This window comes from Gobio gobio (assembly GCF_949357685.1).
Source record: "Gobio gobio genome assembly, chromosome: 19".
Classification (NCBI taxonomy): Eukaryota; Metazoa; Chordata; class Actinopteri; order Cypriniformes; family Gobionidae; genus Gobio; species Gobio gobio.
This window is the reverse complement of record NC_137112.1, coordinates 45,952,647-45,972,729: the sequence shown is the minus strand read 5'-3', so window position 1 is coordinate 45,972,729 and position 20,083 is coordinate 45,952,647. Positions and strand designations below refer to the sequence as shown.

Below are 20,083 nucleotides of genomic sequence, written 5' to 3'. Positions count from 1 at the left end.
CATTGTGTTAACTGGATGAGTGTGAAAAGGGTAAAGCCACGGAAGCTATTAAACCTAATTAAATCATTACTAGATACATTACGGCGCTTATGTTAGAGATGTTTTTAAACTGTTTTCTTTGCCCTCGGGTTCCAACATACTCTATTTATGACCCCCACCCCCCTAAAAAAAAAAAAAAAAACACACGTAAACGACGCCCAGCAGTGAGGTAAACAAGATTTGCATTTCCAGAAGGAAACAGCAGTGCCTGCATGGCAGCAAAGTTACAGCCGCATTAGAGCTGCTTTGCTGTTGACACCACAGTTGGGCAAAATTCAGAACTGACAATTATGACTGTGAATTTTAATTGGCCAAAACACACCGAAAGTTGAATTGGAATTTGAATGACAGGAAGAGGAATATATATATACATAGAATTTATATAGACAGACAAACAGACAGATGATAGATAGAATGATAGATAGATAGAACGATAGACAGAATGATAGATAGAACGATAGATAGAATGATAGATAGAACAATAGAACAATAGATGGAATGCTAGAATGATAGATAGAACAATATAATGATAGATAGAACAATAGATAGAATGCTAGAAAGATAGATAGAATGATATAACAATAGATGGAACAAATAGAAAGATAGATAGAATGATATAAGGATAGATAGAACAATAGAACAATAGATGGAATGATAGAATGATAGATAGAAAATGATAGATAGAATGATAGAAAGATAGAGCATAGATAAAACAAAATAAAGAAAGTAAGAAAGCAAGAAAGCAAGAAAGCAAGAAAGCAAGAAAGAAAGAAAGAAAGAACGAAAGAAGGCAAGCAAGAAAGAAAGAAAGCAAACAAGAAAGAAAGAAAGAAAGAAAGAAAGAAAGAAAGAAAGAAAGAAAGAAAGAAATGCAATTGAAACGCAAATATAACAAATGATATCATTGTTGGTCAGATTTTGAATGCCAAATATTAAAACAATACATGTTTCTACACTGTGAATTTACTTTATGCAAATAATAAAAATATGGCACAAACACACTGCATCAAAGCACACGATTGAACCACAAGTTTTAACCAAAAGTAAACTTCAAAATCTTGGTTCCATAACTTCTATTAAGCCTAAAATGTTTCTCCCAGAGCTGACATTTTTGCCTGAAAAAAGAGCCCCAAGACCCCTGGAAGACATGAGGATCCCAGCACACACACACACACACACACACACACACACTCCTGCACAGCAGCAGGAGATACAGAAGCAGCCCCAGACACACGATCAGCTGCCTGCTCTCTGTGTGTGTGTGTGTGTGTGTGTGTGTTATCTGCTGAGGAAGGGACAGTCTGAGGTGGGCTGCTACACCAGGTTAATGAAGTTATTGAGGCGCAGGGCTCCTCATGAATACATCAGCATGGAGGCGGTGGACTATCTGTGTTTGTCAGGGGCCGGGGCCGCTACCTGTCCATGATTCCACACACACAGGAGGACGCTTCACCCCCTCCTCAATCTCTCACAGAGCTCCACACCCACATGGAGTCAAATTAATTTTCTCCAGACCGCAGGGTGTTACAAAAAGGCAGCGTGGGAAGCGTCTTGGAAAAGGAGCAGATCTCCGCTCTGTTGTGTTGCGGCAGCTTCCTCCCTGTGTCCTGACGACTAGAACCAAGAGAACGTGCCTTCAAAAATCAATCAAAATCAACACATGCTTCAAAGCAGCTCGATCAAGTGCTTCCCTGCTGAACCACTGCCTGTACAGTACAGTATGTACAGTACTGCCTGAAACAATAAGCACTTTTCGATTATTGTTTCTATCGCAGATGGGCCAAATGATAGGAAATGGGCATTACAATCACTGCACTTTTAGAGAGGAAAAAACAAAACATGGACTTTCTCGAAGCCTCGTCTGCCGTAGTTACTACTTTCAGTTATTCTTTCACTGGTAAACAACAGAGAGAAGCGGTCAGAATTATCTGAGCAAATTATTAAAATACAAATCTTGATAGTGCGGTTTTTGTATGTAATTTTCTAGTTTCTTTAAAGGTGTCCAATTTGTCATGTAATGCTATATTAAAAACCTGAAATTGGAACGAAATGTCTGCCTTGAATTTTTTTATTTTAAATTAAATTAAATTAACAATTAAAATAAAATAAAATAAAATGCTGACATGGTTCACTTAAGTTTGTAGAGAGGAGAAAACCACATGCTATTCAGTGTCCTTAAACCTTAGAAACAAGTACATTTGTTTTAAATATATTATCAGAATTATATATATATTATCAGAAATTAAATAAATAAGTGACTTTATTTTTAATTATTTTTGAACAACATTAAATCAAATATTGAGAGGTCCGAAACAGTTGCTTATACTCTAGGCTTTTACAGAACATTACAACATTTTTTCCTTATATTGTACATTTTGAGTCACTTTTCTGTTTAAAAATGTAATATTAACAAGAATATATATTAGGGCTGTCAATCGATCATTTTTAAAAAAACTGTGATTGATCACACACTTATCGTAAAATCAAGCATACGCTGTTTATCTCATTAAACACTTAATTTTGTCATCATTTGCTATATCCAGCAAAGTAACCAATCAGAAAACTGTATTTTCTGCAAGCTTAAGGATCATTGGAGACTCCAAAAGGACACTGAATAACCAAATATAAGTCCATATAATTCTATTACATAATAAATTCATACACACCTAAGCACCCATGAAAAAAAGCAACATTACATAAAAAAGCGTTACAGAATTCACAGTGTATATAGTGTGTGTACAGAGCAACAACAACGAGATTGTTTTCATTTTAGACGAGTCGAGCTGTGATACCGAACACGACCACTCGGAGACGCCAACAACTCCTAAATCAACCGCTTCGACGGCATAAACCTACGATACGATTACTAAACACAACAACGTACATATGACAAATCAAACATTATCCTTCCAGAGTGTGTGTGGAAACAATGCGAATGTACTGTGTGCCTGTCCATGAATGCAGCGTGAGATCCGTTCTTTGTGCATCAACAGAACCCCTTTTCCAGCAGAATGAAGCGGGTGCTAGTTCAGAGCCAGTGCTAGTCCCGGTTCAGAGTTGGTTCGACTGACGAGCCTTCTAAGAACCGGTTTGCCTTTCCACATGCTATAGAGCCGCCACAGAGCCAGGTCTTACACACTGTATACGTCTCATCTTTCTCAGCAACGCTAGTGAGGCAGCGGGAAACACACACACACACACACACACACACCAGGCTGGTTCAAGATGCATCTGCGCAGCGCAGACGATCAGCAAATGATATCAAAACACAGCATGAGCGATTCAAAGCATAATGAGTCGCATTAGTGCTCAGCACCGCTGCATCTCGAACAAGCCTTCCATCAACAATGGTGAACGTTGCGTTACTATTGATGCTCTTGGCTTTACGATCCTACATCGGCATCAAAACACAGCGAATCCAACGCATTCGTGCAGTTCACAGTGATTTGTATAGACGGAGATTACAATCGAGCAGCTATTAGCTCCATTAGCTGCTTTTTCAAAAATGGCGAATCACAAGTTTGTGTTGGTTGTTGTTGGTCGCGGTATTCCCAGCCCCTGACGCAAGCGGTTCTTACTTCTAGACCAGCAATGTTTTGGTGCTACTTAAGATTAGATTAGATTAGATTAGATTCAACTTTATTGTCATTACACAAGTACAAGTACAAGGCAACGAAATGCAGTTTAGGTCTAACCAGAAGTGCAATAGCAGCAAGTGCAGGATATACAATGGTTGCGTAAGTGCAGGACATAAAAATGTTCTGAATATATATAAATATGTATAAGTAGAGAGATGGTTATTACTATAAGTAGAACTGAATTTACAGATGAATATATACAGTGAATAAATATACAGATGGCTATTACTATAAACAGAATTTACAGGTGAATATGTACTAGAATATAATATACAGATGGCTATTACTATAAACAGAATTTACAGGTGACTATGTACTATGAATAAATATACAGACGGTTATTACTTGAACAGAATTTTACAGTTAGAGGTATACAATAATATGTTAGGCTAATATGAGGAATATAGCAGTGGATTAAGTTAGTACAATAAATTATGGACAGAGCTATCCGAAAGAAAGTGTAAAAGTGCAGTGGAAAGTGGTTGCATATTCCAGTTAGAAGTACGGTGCAAAATGCAAATGTAAACATTGTTACTGTAAATACAGTCGGCAGTGCAAATGAGCATAATCCAGTTACGGTATGGTGGTGCAGAATGTATAAGTAAACAGTTGTTACTGTAATAAACAGTCGGTAGTGCAAATAACAAAGTGAATTAAGAACCAGCACCAGCACTGCCACTGGTAGGGGAGCGCGGGGCACAACCTAACGCGGGGTTAGTTGTAGCACGCATGTTTTAACCCTTTCCACACATGCCAGAATTACGAAACTTCGTATATTTACTAGTAGAAAATATTAATTATTAATGAGCATAGTTTTGAACTATGCCGTATAGCTGTATTAAGCGATGTGTTTGTAGTCAAACTCAAAAATGCTTATATTTTTAATGATTAAAAAATGCCATTGTTTTATTTTAAAAAGTTAATAATTGTATTTTATTGACAAAATATTTTAGTTTGACTTGTATATTGTTTTGATTATATCAGGTAACATTTTAAGCTGTTATTTGGTCATGTTACAATCTACCCCACCTATGGGGCATGTTGTCACAATTCACTTCCAGTCTTTCGGGGTAAATCAAGAAAAAAGTATACACTGTATGTACAAAACCACATTGTACTATACATGTGTGCAATTAATGTGGGAAAAAATAAATACTCTGAACCGCAATTTACACAAACTGAGAAAGTCAAAAAGCGTTAGGTTGTGCCCCGCTCGCCCCTATATAACAGACTCTCACGCACTTACTGTAGGCCCACGACACCCTAATATATATACACAATTTGCTTATTTCGCCCACATTTATACAGCATTATCTGTCAAAACACCCCCCAAATCATATCATTTATCTTAAGACTAGACTATGCCATTTGGCACCAACACAACATCAAGCTATTTATCTGGCTCTGGCCCTTTTTAAACCGGGTCTAAATAAAGTACAGTACACTCGCTGCTGGTTAGCATCCCTGTCTCATTCCCCCTTGTCTCTGTCCATTCTCATTCCCGTCTCATCTCAGTCTCACACCTCTGTAATTTCATATCCATCATTAAAAGGCTGTGGGAGAGCGAGGCTCCGCCGGTGGGCCCGGCTATAAAAAGCATTCCACAGACGACTACCTTGCCTTCCATTTCCATCTCTGTTGTAAATTGCCAATTTCTGTAGGCTTGACAACATTGTTCTCCCGACAAAGAGTGAGGTGAAGACAGCAGCTTATTAACCTAGACTCAGATGCGCCCACTGTTCAGGTTAATAACCGCAAAGCGAAGCGTCCGTGGCCTGTGGGGAGCGTGCCGAGAGACCGCCGCTGACGATCATGCGAGAGACAGGCGGTAGAGCAAGAGAGCTGATTGCAGTGAGATTAGATTCATCTTTTGAAATGATATGAGAGGCGTTGGATGTATTTTTTTTTTAGGTTTCACCCCTCTCAGCTCTCTCTCTCTCTTCACGGCTGTGTTTCAGTGCGCCTGTGTTGTGACATGCAGCTCATACAGTGGCCTCAAAATGTATCTGGACACATAAAACCAGCATTCACAGACCATTTAACGTCCAATGTGTGACGTGTTTCAGTGAAATATAAGGTGGGATTTTATATGCATCAGAACGTGATTGAATTGTGAAGAAAATGGGCATTATATACAAGAATGAAGCCAGGCCAAGGCATATAATACCAGGAGAAATCTAAAGCAATGACATTCAGACATTTTTAAGCGAGATTTAAGTGTCCAAATACTTTTGGGGCCTTTGTATGTTCTTTCCACTCTTCTTCATAACGCTCTTTTAATATTCTTTCTGTCCATCCTCTTGACACTGATGGTCCTCCACTGAGAGGAGGAGAAATAAAAGAGAAAAAGGAGAGAGGAGGGTGTGCGCTGTGGCTTTAGTCATTCTAGTGTCTCATAGTGTTCGCATCAATAAATTGGAATGGATCGGCTCTCATTTATCCATGTGGTGGGCAGGACTGTTCTGTCACTGCAGCCCATTGACCCATACTGTACATCCTACACTCACACACACCTCATATGACGCACACCAGCATCTGGGAACTGAAGCTGACCCGACACGAACAGTCAAGGAGAAATACTCAAGAAAATAACACAGACAGAAAGAGGCAAAACTAAAAAGCAGAGGAAAGGACAGACATGACTGAAAAAGGCTAAATGATTAGAGATCAACAAATATGAACAGGTTTTATGGAGGTACGTTTTAAAGACCCTTTAAAACAAAATTAAGGAATAAATTGAAGGGAACACAACACGTCAATATGTTCTCTAAATGTGGATGTCCAGGGAGAAACACAACGAGTTATTAGCAACACTTCAGAGTCACAACTTCCAACAGATATCCATTACTTTTAATTCATTTTACAAAGAAGCAGCTTGAATCGCTCTGCTCCCGATAGAACGTGGAAATAACTTTTACTGTCTTCTGATCACACTGAATAAAAGTATGGAAGCTTGTTTCTGCCACGGAATAAAAATTTTTAAAAAGATAATTGCGACTTATAGGTAGGTAGGTATGATTTGGTTAACAAATTTTTTTCCAAATTTGTTTAAACTTTCTTTATATATCAATACATAATTAAAATGTAAGTACTCAGAAAAAGAAAGTATAAAAATTGAGTGTCTGTAGACCTCTCACGACTGTTTTAAAGACAGCTCATTATTTCCATTCACTCCACCTTCTCCCTTCTGGGCTCTTTCCAAAGCCACGCCCCCAAAACACATGAACGCGCCACGCGACCGCGATCAGCTCAGCTGAAAGACGCATTATTTACCTGAGGCGAGCGGAGAAGAAGTGCATGTAGTGACATCATGTCAGAATCACATGTAATAAAAAATCTAACTTTATCATTATGAATATAAACAAATAAGATGTCTTTTAGTACTCACTATCAAGCTAGAATAACGATACTGGTAAAGTTTAAAATACACACACAACACAGTGTCTACGACACACACAGATACAAGATAAAAACATCAACATAAACATTGGTAGAGAATATAAAAACAAACCAAGGGCCGAAATAAACGTGCAGGTAAAGTTCCCGGTGCACATGGTAAAAGAGTTTAGACAGAGGGTAATAGCTAAAGCTAACTGTACTAGCTTTTACACATGCATTTTGTTATCTAAAGTTACATTTTGCGAAATTCAACACGTCAGCAATCAACTTGAGCAAAGCATATTGAGTATTTATCATCTCTACTAATGGTTCGCTAAGTGTATAACATTGTAACTTTATGCTAAGTAATGTTATGTTAGCTATATTAGGCAACTACGTGTGCTAGTGAGACATGCTTCATGAAAACATAAACCAAAAAAATGTATAATCAAAATGAAAGATTACCTGTCCAGCAGAAATACAGCCTCTTGAACTCAAATCAAACGGATTTTTTTTCACAACAAAATCCGCCCAATTGCTACTCAAAACTAACCCAAAACAAGCCCAATCGTGTTTCTCCGGTAAAAATCACGTTTGGGGGGTAAAATATGTGTCTTTTTGGTAGGGCTGCCTGCTAAAATTCACAAATCTCGGGGCAAAATATCACATAATTGGGGTCGCTTCAACCCGCTGACATGAAAAACAGCCACGGCTACAGTGTTGAAGTAGCCCGACTTGGCAACACTGGGGCGCGCATGTGGGCAGATCCTGGAGCAAAAGCGGCGGTAGCCATGGTAACGAGAGAGAGTGACAGGCGCCCAAGCCAATCACTTGTTTCGGCCCGAACGAAAATAATGAGCGGTGTTTATTGCAGATTAAAAAGTCTAGAGTCACTCGATTTTTATACTCTCTTTTTCAGAGTACTTACATTTTAATTATGTATTGACATATAAAGAAAGTTTAAACAAATTTGGACAAAAGTGTTTTAGATCATTCTTACCTACCCTACCTTTAAGAACCCACAGTGACACGCGTGTCACAAACACTGATTATCTGGAAAGGTCTTTTTAAAGCAATATCCCTAAATTTCAACTCAGGAAGTCCCTATGTGACATATAAGGAACACCCAGGTCCAGTCATGTGACAATTTGTGCATTTTTTGTTGCCATGGCAACATTTCCAAAATGGTGGCTTGTCTGGTTAGCACATGTTGCAGTGTGAGCAATTTTTTAATACGCTTGTTTTTGTTACTAAAGTTATGTTTCAACCCATGCAACAATTCTAACATTTTAATAACTTATCATAGATTACACTTAACCTGATTTTAATACATTTCTTAAACAAATTGATATAAAACAAGTTACGAAAATATTGTGGTGACATATATGTCACATCAGGCTGTTAACCTTACAACAGTTGGTGGAATTTTGATGTTATGTATTTGTCATATTAAGAAAAATATTACTGAGCTGCTCAATTAATTTAGCAGATTCAATATTTTTTTTTGTGTTATATATTTTCTCTATGTTTTATATAAAATCTGGGACTCAGAAAAATGTTAACAGCCCTGTTTAATATAATTGAAATATTGATTGGTATTGATCTGCGCATGATCTGCACCAAATGTCAGGAAATCATGCATACTTGGGAAAATGACAAAATGACATACCATGGTGGCTGACAAAATGTTACGCAACTGTTTTCAGACTCTACTAGCATGTCTACATTTCACTGACAACAATGATTCTTAAAATCAGCATAAGTGTTGGAAGATCCGTCTATGGCTTGATATGTTTTGTTAATAATTTTTTAATAATATGCATCATTTTGATAAATGTTGTGGAAAAGAAAAGAAACAGAAAAAAACTTTAAATTATAATTATAATGTTTAGTTTTTTAAAACTGAGAAATAAATGCCCAATGTGACATAATATGTAACATAAAACATTTATCATAAATGCCCAATGTCACATATATGTAACATTACAGATCTTTCACAAGGACGGGTTGTATTTCAAAAACAAGATTTTTTACAGATACTCCAGGACTTTAAAGGACTTTTCAAGCACTACATTTTGGTTTTCAAGGACTACAATCAGAGGTCGCACTTATCAAACAATATCTTTACTATATATATATCTTAATTTAAATATATAAGGTATCCAAAAATGTGTTTAATAAAAAATATTAAAAACAAAGTTTATCATGGCTATTATTGTTCAATAAATAATATTTTATAATATAAGGTTGGCATATTTCGTATCGAAAAAAGGTCTGATGGGGGTTTAATCAGATGGGCTGCAGTGTGTGAAAAGATTTAAAAAAAATAATGCTACACTCATTTCATATACATTGTATTTAAATAAGTCAAGCACCTCTTTGCTAATATGGCTATTTTCAAGGGTTTTCCAGGACTTAAATCTCAAGTCAGTTTCAAGCACTTTAAGCACCTTGTACGAACCCTGTTTATAACTCGCAATTGCGTGGCAGAAACAAGCTTCATTAACAAGTGCTGTTCTTCCTCAGTATTTCTGTCTACCTGTTTGTTTCGTTGTGCAAATTTCAAAGATTCCTAAATCAAGATGTATTTACTGGAGATACAAAACAAGATACAGTCTTGTTTTTTGTGAAATTGATCAAAAAGAAGTGAGATTAAAACAAGACCAAATATCTGCCAATGAGCTCAGAAAAAACTTAATTCAAAGGGACGTTTTCATAACTAATTGATAGATATTTGTTTATGTTCAATTTTTCAAGACTTCGTTATACATCTCAAGTAAATGTATCGTGATTTAAAGATGTTTAGATATTTGTATTGGTTAACAGAACACAAATACTTAGGAAGATTTTTGTAAATGTATCAATGTAAACAATGAATGCAACATTTAAGGCCATGACTTTATGAATTTAAGACGTTCAGATGGACTATTTTAGCGATGTCTTTACGCTGTCAATCTGTTTGAATAGGATTAAGCAGGACAGACAGCAGTTTCACTATATTTGCAGCAATTTCTGGTAAATATTAACAAAATATGTGCATCGACTTCGACTAGACTTTAGAGTAGCATTTTATTCTGGGGAGAGATAAAGAAGAGATGACGTTAATGTTGTTTTTGAGTGATCTTGTTATTTTATTTGGGTCATGTGAGTGCATGATTTTACAGCGTTGAGTGTCGTAGCCTATCACGGGCTATCTTTCCGTTTAAAATAATGACCAGTCATATGTTTAATTTACCAGGAATGAGAATCCATATCGATCAAAACAAGTTTTATACAGTCTCAAAACGCTGAATGAATTTTAGTGCAAGTTTACGTTTTACACAAATCTTCCCATTATCTACAAATCCTCTCATCATAACAAACAAAGCACAGGCGATTTAAATAAAGATTTATTGTGAGGTTTAGTCAGAAGTTTTCGTTTTTCATGAGACTTTGTGATTTGCCCTACAATTAGCCTATATATTTAACACTTCAGTACAAATAAAGTATCAAAAATAGTGATTTGATGATCTATAAAAATTCATTAAAAAAAAGAGAAAAAAATGGCTAATGAGCCAATAAGTGTTCCTCTTTCGCCATCTACTGGTTAGTGGTCATTTAGTTTATAATTTAAATGTTGTTAACGTCCGAATGTTATTTTATGATACTCACATAAGCATACACAACAGATGAATATAAATGAAGGATTCTAGCAAATACAGAATTTAACCCAAGAAATAGTGTTTAAAAAAACATGGCAACCAATTGAATTCAACTCTTTTTATCCAGGCGTTCATATTCTTTATTCATAGGCGTTATACGTTATTCCTTGAATGGGCTACTTCGTAGAAACGCTTTCGACAGAAAGATTTCAGAGAGACTAAAAACTGTTGAAATATGACCAATAGCATCTGGATATAGTAGCTGTTGCAGTGCTGCTCACGCTATCTAACAGCAATTAGGGTCTAACCATCTACACTCACCTAAAGGATTATTAGAAACACCTGTTCAATTACTCATTACTCAATTATCTAATCAACCAATCACATGGCAGGTGCTTCAATGCATTTAGGGGTGTGGTCCTGGTCAAGACAATCTCCTGAACTCCAAACTGAATGTCAGAATGGGAAAGAAAGGTGATTTAAGCAATTTTGAGCGTGGCATATTTGTTGGTGCCGGACGGGCCGGTCTGAGTATTTCACAATCTGCTCAGTTACTGGGATTTTCACGCACAACCATTTCTAGGGTTTACAAAGAATGGTGTGAAAAGGGAAAAACATCCAGTATGCGGCAGTCCTGTGGGCGAAAATGCCTTGTTGATGCTAGAGGTCAGAGGAGAATGGGCCGACTGATTCAAGCTGATAGAAGAGCAACTTTGACTGAAATAACCACTCGTTTCAACCGAGGTATGCGGCAAAGCATTTGTGAAGCCACAACACGCACAACCTTGAGGCGGATGGGCTACAACAGCAGAAGACCCCACCGGGTACCACTCATCTCCACTGCAAATAGGAAAAAGAGGCTACAATTTGCGCGAGCTCACCAAAATTGGACAGTTGAAGACTGGAAAAATGTTGCCTGGTCTGATGAGTCTGGATTTCTGTTGAGGCATTCAGATGGTAGAGTCAGAATTTGGCGTAAACAGAATGAGAACATGGATCCATCATGTCCTGTTACCACTGTGCAGGCTGGTGGTGGTGGTGTAATGGTGTGGGGGATGTTTTCTTGGCACACTTTAGGCCCCTTAGTGCCAATTGGGCATCGTTTAAATGCCACGGCCTACCTGAGCATTGTTTCCGACCATGTCCATCCCTTTATGACCACCATGTCCCCATCCTCTGATGGCTACTTCCAGCAGGATAATGCACCATGTCACAAAGCTCCAATCATTTCAAATTGGTTTCTTGAACATGACAATGAGTTCACTGAACTAAAATGGCCTCCACAGTCACCAGATCTCAACCCAATAGAGCATCTTTGGGATGTGGTGGAACAGGAGCTTCGTGCCCTGGATGTGCATCCCACAAATCTCCATCAACTGCAAGATGCTATCCTATCAATATGGGCCAACATTTCTAAAGAATGCTTTCAGCACCTTGTTGAATCAATGCCACGTAGAATTAAGGCAGTTCTGAAGGCAAAAGGAGGTCAAACACAGTGTAAGTATGGTGTTCCTAATAATCCTTTAGGTAAGTGTATTATATAACAATATACATTAACTATATCACGCTTCATAAAATACCACTTCTATTAATATTCCTGAGAGGTCAACTAATGCCATAAAATCTTAAAATATGCAGTAATTTCATAAATTTGCCAGCGAGTGTGCTGGAGATAAACTGAAATGAATGGGGTTCAATGCTGGAACTATTAATCGCTCCGTGACACGCTTTACTTCCGCATTCCTCAGTTCCTATGGAAGTCTATGGGAGTGTCGTAACTCTGTTTTTCAACGGCTCTGATTATGCCATAAACTATCCGATTTTAAATATTTTCATAATGACACTAATAATCATTGTCATTATTATTGTATTTATGCAAAGCTTCTTCACGATTTAATCGATTGCTTTGTTTCAAGCTACTGTACATCTAACGGCTTAGCATCAAATTCTGCAATAGGTTAAATATAAAATCACACAAAACACAAAACTGAGTCACAAAATCTGCAATATGTCTGTCACTTGGTAGAATCCAGTCAAATTAGTCATGCCAACATGGACGGGTTGAGCGACATGCACTCAAAATGTAATATATTCATCCTTCACGTAATCTCATCCTCAAATACCATGAACAAAATGCACAAGAAAAACTAAAATACAGAGCACTGCAGACAACAATATGTTTGGTGAAAATAATCATTAGCTGTAATAATGGTTCATATTTAACAATATATTAATAAATGCACATGTTGGTTCAGTGTTTGGTTGCCGCTTTATATCCAGTGTAAAATTCCTGAATTCTGCGTGTAAAAACATTGTTTCCTGAACAAATGAAGATATTAAATGATAACCAATTAAATAGAGACATATGAATATCATTACAAAATTTCAGTTAAAGCCATTATACTCTAGAAACGATACGAGGAGATCATTGTGACTTTGTCGGCATCCTCAGAAATGACTGGGCAAAAATCACTGTGCATTTGTGAAACGGGACCATCAGACGAACAGCTGACGGGATAAACAGGAGCTTTAGGGTGACATGTGTCTCTAAGACGGAGCACATCCAAACAAATCTCTTCTATCCCAAAACAAATCCCTCCGATACAACAATGATACATATTTCTCATATGCTACAACCGGCTGTCAAGTGAAACTCTGGACATTACTGCTGATTTTCCTCGGGCAAATTGATAGACATTCGCAATTTAGTACTGGAAATCAGGCATCTGAAATTCGTCTGTCAACACACAAACCTTTTCCTTAAGGTTTACCTAGATTTAACGCTATTTGACGAGCACTTCATGAATAGTTTAGAGAGCGCTGTGGTGGAGCTGTAGAAAAGGCTGACGCAGCGAGACGACGAGAGCTACACCAATGAATGAGGTCCATACAGATCTGCCATTTATCAGAGACCAGCAAGATAAATAGCGCTCGCAGTGGAAAAGAGAGAAAGAGAGAGATAGATACTTCCTCTTTGTCCAGTTGCTCATTTTGGGAGACTCTGACTTATAAATACTGCAGCAGCCGAGGGCTGGATCATCTGCTCTCGCCTCATTCCAAACCCTCACCACAAATACCAGCAGAGACATGCATATCAATGAGCGCTGCATCATCCCAGCAGTCACTCATGGTTCACATGCTTTTGACCCCCATTTCCTGGATTCATCTCCCCAGTCAGCGGGAGGCCACTTTCGGAGAGCTTTCCTCTCCTCAACACTCGCCTATAGTCTCACATTCTGATGATCGGAATGACGTCTGGGACACTTACAGAAATGTGCATATATGTACATATTTGTTTTCACTGCATATGAGCATATATGGATATTTCATTTATGAGATATATGTCAAAATATGTATTATACATAAATAAACACAAACATAGAGTATGCTCATATTGACTGGAAACGTATATGCACAGCCATATATGAAACCTATTAGAAATTGGAAGTTATCCCATATATAGCCAAAAGTTTTGGGACGCCTGCCTTTACATGCATACAATCCATAGGGTTTAATCTGGAGTTGGCCCCCCCTTTGCAGCTATAACAGCTTCAACTCTTCTGGGGATTTTTGACCATTCTTCTAGAAGCACATTTGTGAGGTCAGGCACTGATGGACGAGAAGGCCTCCGGTCTAATTCATCCCAAAGGTACTCTATTGGATTGAGGTCAGGACTCTGTGCAGGCCAGTCAAGTTCCTCCACACCAAACTCGCTCATCCATGTCTTTATGGAGCGACGCTTTGTGCACTGGTGCAGTCATGTTGAAACAGGAAGGGGCCGTCCTCAAACTGTTCCCACAAAGTTGGGAGCATGAAATTGTCCAAAATGTCTTGGTATGCTGAAGCAAACCCCTGAAAAACAACCCCACACCATAATCCCCCTTCCACCAAACTTTACACTTGACACAATGCAGTCAGGCAAGTCCCGTTCTCCTGGCAACCGCCAAACCCAGACGCGTCCATCGGATTGCCAGACAGAGAAGCGTGATTGGTCGCTCCAGAGAACACGTCTCCACTGCTCTAGAGTCCAGTGGCGGCGTGCTTTACCCCACTGCATCCCACGCTTTGCATTGCACTTGGTGATGTAAGACTTGGATGAGCTGCTCGGCCATGGAAACCCATTCCATGAAGCTCTCTACGCAGTTCTTGAGCAAATCTGAAGTTTGGAGGTGTGTAGCTATTGACTCTGCAGCTTTGCTTGACTTTCTTTTGTTCATATAACTCCATTTTTATTTGTAAAAATGACTCAATATAGTTGCGTGGAACCACTTGACGCTGCTTTTTTAAGTAAATTCAACAGGTTATTGTTTTGAGTGTAGACAGATATGTAAAGTGTCTTTATGTGCAGTTTAGAATTAAGTTCATTTGAATTGTGTAAACATTTGTAAAAAAAAAAAATGTGGACAAAATCTTTAGAAAATGGGACATTATTTCTGTATTCTATTCTGTATTATATTCTGAATAGGTAACAAAGCTGAAAATATACACACACTATTCAAGGTTTGGGGTCAGTAAATGCAAGGACACTTTCAAATGAACAAAAGCGACAGCAAAGGCATTCATAATGTTACAAAAGATTTCTATATCAAATAAATGCTGTTAAAATGTATCTCTGCTTCTACAAAAATTATTAAGCTGCACAACCGTTTTCAACATAGATAATAATAAGAAATTCTACCGAAGCAGCAAATCATCATAGAATGATTTCTGAAGGATCACTGATGACTGGAGTAATGATGCTTTGATCACAGGAATAAATGACATTTTAACATATATTAAAATAGAAAAAGATTTGAATCCAAAAACCTTGGAAAATTTAAAAAGCCCTATTTCTAGTTCTTTCTCATAAGGGCGTGCAACACACACACACACACACACACACACACACACACACACACACACACACACACACACACACACACACACACACACACACACACACACACACACACACACACACACACACACACACACACACACACACACACACACACACACACACACACACACACACACACACACACACACACACACACACACACACACTGCCCCTGCCCCTAAACCTACCCATCACAGGAGACTGTGCAGTTCACTTTCTGTGAAAAAAAAACTCATTCTGTGATTTATAAGCATTTTGAAAAGTGAGGACATGGGGAACGTCCTCATATTTCACCCTCTTTTTGTAATACCTATGTCATACCCATGTCATTATACACATTTGTGTCCTGATATTTCACAAAAACATGCCACACACACACACACACACACACACACACACACACACACACACGCGCGCGCACACACACACACACACACACACACACACACACACACACACACACACACACACACACACACACACACACACACACACACACACACACACACACACACACACACACACACACACACACACACACACACACACACACACACACACACACACACACTGCCCCTGCCCCTAAACCTACCCATCACAGGAGACTGTGCAGTTCACTTTCTGTGAAAAAAAAACTCATTCTGTGATTTATAAGCATTTTGAAAAGTGAGGACATGGGGAACGTCCTCATATTTCACCCTCTTTTTGTAATACCTGTGTCATACCCATGTCATTATACACATTTGTGTCCTGATATTTCACAAAAACATGCCCACACACACACACACACACACACACACACACACACACACACACACACACACACACACACACACACACACACACACACACACACACACACACACACACACACACACACACACACACACACACACACACACACACACACACACACACACACACACACACACACACACACACACACACACAAAACAAGTAAAAGAAATGTACATACTTTAATATTGTATATTAAAACTATAGAGGTTTAATTGCATAAATGATAACTATGGATTGTGCCAACCACAATGTGTTTAAATACAATTCCATTATTTTATAATAGCCTTTATAAAATAAATAAAAAGCTGTGTCTCATATTCTATAGTAATCAGTCAGTCCGACGTGGGTGGTCGATTTGGTCCAGGTCACCTGCAGCAGTCTGACAGTTAACGTTCACACTACCACCAGAACTATAACTTGTCGTACGTACACGTCGTAAATCAAGCATGAAATTGCGTGCAGGTGGGCACCACAGGTGGGGGAGCAGTTCCGGCGTGGAGAGCTCCGCGTGGGGCCTCTCCGGTGGAGGACGCGGCCAAATCCGCTGAATGTCTCATTGCGTTTACAGCTGTCACAGCCACGCAGCTGGGCGAGACACAAGCCCGAAGACAAGAGGCTCTTTCACTGGAGGCAGTAGTTAAACTTTCCCTCTCTTTGTCTCTCAGCTCCTCTTCTATGAAAGAGTGTGTGTGTGTCGCCGCGGGCCAATAAAGCACCTTTTTTGGTCCCGCCGTGTCAGATTTACGCCCCTCGTTAAGCCAATGACACCTTCCACCCGTGTCAGGCCGTCAGAATGGCACGCAGCCCGTCTCATAGGGGGCGACATGCTATTAAGATTACGCCTCATTAGTGAAGATGAGGCGGCTGTTGATGAAAACCACAAAAAAGGTTGCAGACGCTCAGCTGGCTTTGTCCAAACAAACAGCGCGTTCTGTACGACTCTCCTCTAGACGGAGCAATAATTCGTTTGTGACTTCCGGACACCTGTTACCCACAATTCAAAGGCTATTTGTGTCTCAGGCGATAATGGGGAATCCCGTAGAGATGGAGGCAGAGTGTTCTTCTGCCGTCAGAAACATGCCTGCATCTCACACACCTGGTGGAGCCACACACACCTGCATCGTACGGTATAGATGCTGCCACTGTCTAGCTCTGATAAACTTCTGCATTTGCCCTTGAGAAAAAGTTGTTTGCTTCAGTGGAGTCTCATGGGTGTGTGTGTGTGTTTGTGTGTTCGAGGGGTGTGTCTGACTACTGTGAGTGAAAATGTTTCAAATAAACTCATTAGCATGGCAAGATGAGGTTGAAGATGAGCAGAATAAGGAAGTGACCACAGCTTTACTGCTCTGTTTATGAGATGGAGAGTTGCATACTACTGAAGCTGAGGGATATAGGGATATCAGAGTAGCATACTTACTATAAACTACTGTGTAATAAGAGTAGCATGTTTACTGTGAACAGCACTATGCATGCTAGGACTGTTAGTGAACAATGTACAGTTTTCAGAAGAGGTTCAACTGGGCACAACTTTACCTTCCACTGCAGTGACAAATGCTTTTCATATATCAAGTATCAAGTAAAACCAGTTTTTAACAGAGAAAGGCAGAATTTCCTTTATACTACTAAAGAGCAATAGCATCATTGCTAATACGTAGGTATTAAAGGGATACTTCGCCCAAAAATGAAAATTAACCCATGATTTACTCACCCTCAAGTCATCCTATGTGTGTATGACATTCTGCTTTCAGACGAATTCAATCAGAGTTATGTTAAAAATGTCCTGGATAATGGCAGTGAATGGCTGTTTCTGTTCCATAAAAGTGCATCTATCCATCATATAACTGCTCCACACGGCTCCGGGGGTTAATAAAGGCCTTCTGAAGCAAAGTGGTGTGTTTGTGTAAGAAAAATATCCATATTTTACTTTTGTTTTGCTCTATCCTCTGCGCTTCTTTTTTTATTTTTTATTTTTTTATTTAACAGACATACAGACCAAAATAGTGCAGTAAAAAACGATCTAGTAATTCCATAATTCCAGAAGTGGAATAAAAATGTGTACATATATAGATGTGTGTATGTGTGTGTGCATAAGCCAAGTAACCATTAATAATTTATTACCATCTTCATTACCATCACCACCACCACCCCTCACTACAATCATACTGCCATCATTGTGTTAGTAAAACAAGTTTTTTTCTTTTTTCTCCTATGTTATGATTACTATTGTCACCACTCTCTATAGATAAATTAATTTTAGATAGTAAGTTAATAAGAGAAGATAATATAATAAGAGAATATAAGATAAGAGAATATAAGATAACCCTCCCCCCACATCTCTTCAGTCCCTATTTTCTCCTATGCTTTTTTTTGTGTGTGTATGTTATGTGTAGTGTCTAAGGCATCCTCTGCGCTTCTATGTATGGGTCAAGGGTTCAAGGGTCAAGGGTTACTCTTTCGTCGTAAATCGATGCGTACAGCAATCCGCCGGAAGTTAGTTATTTTAGTCTATAAAGTTTGAAATATGGATATTTTTCTTACACAAAAACATCACTTCGCTTCAGAAGGCCTTTATTAACCCCCGGAGCCGTGTGGAGCAGTTATATGATGGATAGATGCACTTTTATGGACTTCATAAGCGAGACAACAATTCACTGCCATTATAAAGCTTGGAAGAGCCAGGACATTTTTAATATAACTCTGATTGTGTTCGTCTGAAAGAAGAATGTCATACACACCTCGGATGACTTGAGGGGGAGTAAATTATGGGATCATTTTCATTTTTGGGTGAACTATCCCTTTATTACGCAACTTTCAAAGACACAAAACATCTAAACGTAGCATCATTGCGTTTTTCCAGCTACAAAAAGGTAATTCATTACAAATCGTTCATATCATGAAGATGTGTGCATAATTTCCCTTTTACCATTTTATAGATAAAATGTAAGATCCCTTAACCCTACTCCCAAACCTAAACACACCCATTTCATCCAGAATATAAAAAGAATACAATGAAATTATGTAGGAAAATTACAATTTTAGTAACAATATAGCAGTAAAAAGAGCCGCTAATTGAACTCCTACCCACAACCATTTTAATATTCATAAATAGGAATACGGTCAAATTATTACATGGGTAAATAATGTATGTTTTAGTGCTGTCAATACGTCTATGTTATGTGTTTCAGTGTGTATGAAAACATAAATCAATGTACGTGTGATAGAACTAGACTTTACGTAAAAATACACACATGAGATCATCTCTCTCTCTCTCTCTCTCTCTCTCTCTCTCTCTCTCTCTCTCTCTCTCTCTCTCTCTGTGGATTTGAGATATGATTGGTTATTCTCAGTATGCTCTAACCCTCTGTACGTTTGCCGGTGGAATATGTTTGCGCTCTGTGATTGAGTATTATAAAGCAGAGCAGTAGGGGTGTCATATATTATTAGGCACTGGAGTGCACACAGAACATCCCGTGCGTGAGGATTTGTGTAATGCTAGTGTGGCTTTACCTGCGGCTCTGATGATCTCTGCTGCAGGTGAGAGGACTCCGCTAGAGCCATCACACTCACTGACACTGACAGGAGCTTTTATTGGATGGGAAGGGTTGGCCCTCACCTCCTACTGTCAGATTAAAGTTCCGTCCGTGTTAGGAATATATTCCTGCATTTGAATTTGATGTATGGGCCTTACATATGCAAATATATTTACCATA

The 20,083-nt window shown here is 38.6% G+C and overlaps 1 protein-coding gene across 1 annotated transcript in view; it reads right to left on the bottom strand.

Annotated features, from left to right (window-relative positions):
- Positions 1-20,083, bottom strand: part of camta1b (calmodulin binding transcription activator 1b) — a 478,032-nt gene that overhangs the window by 199,784 nt on the left and 258,165 nt on the right. The window lies entirely within an intron of this gene.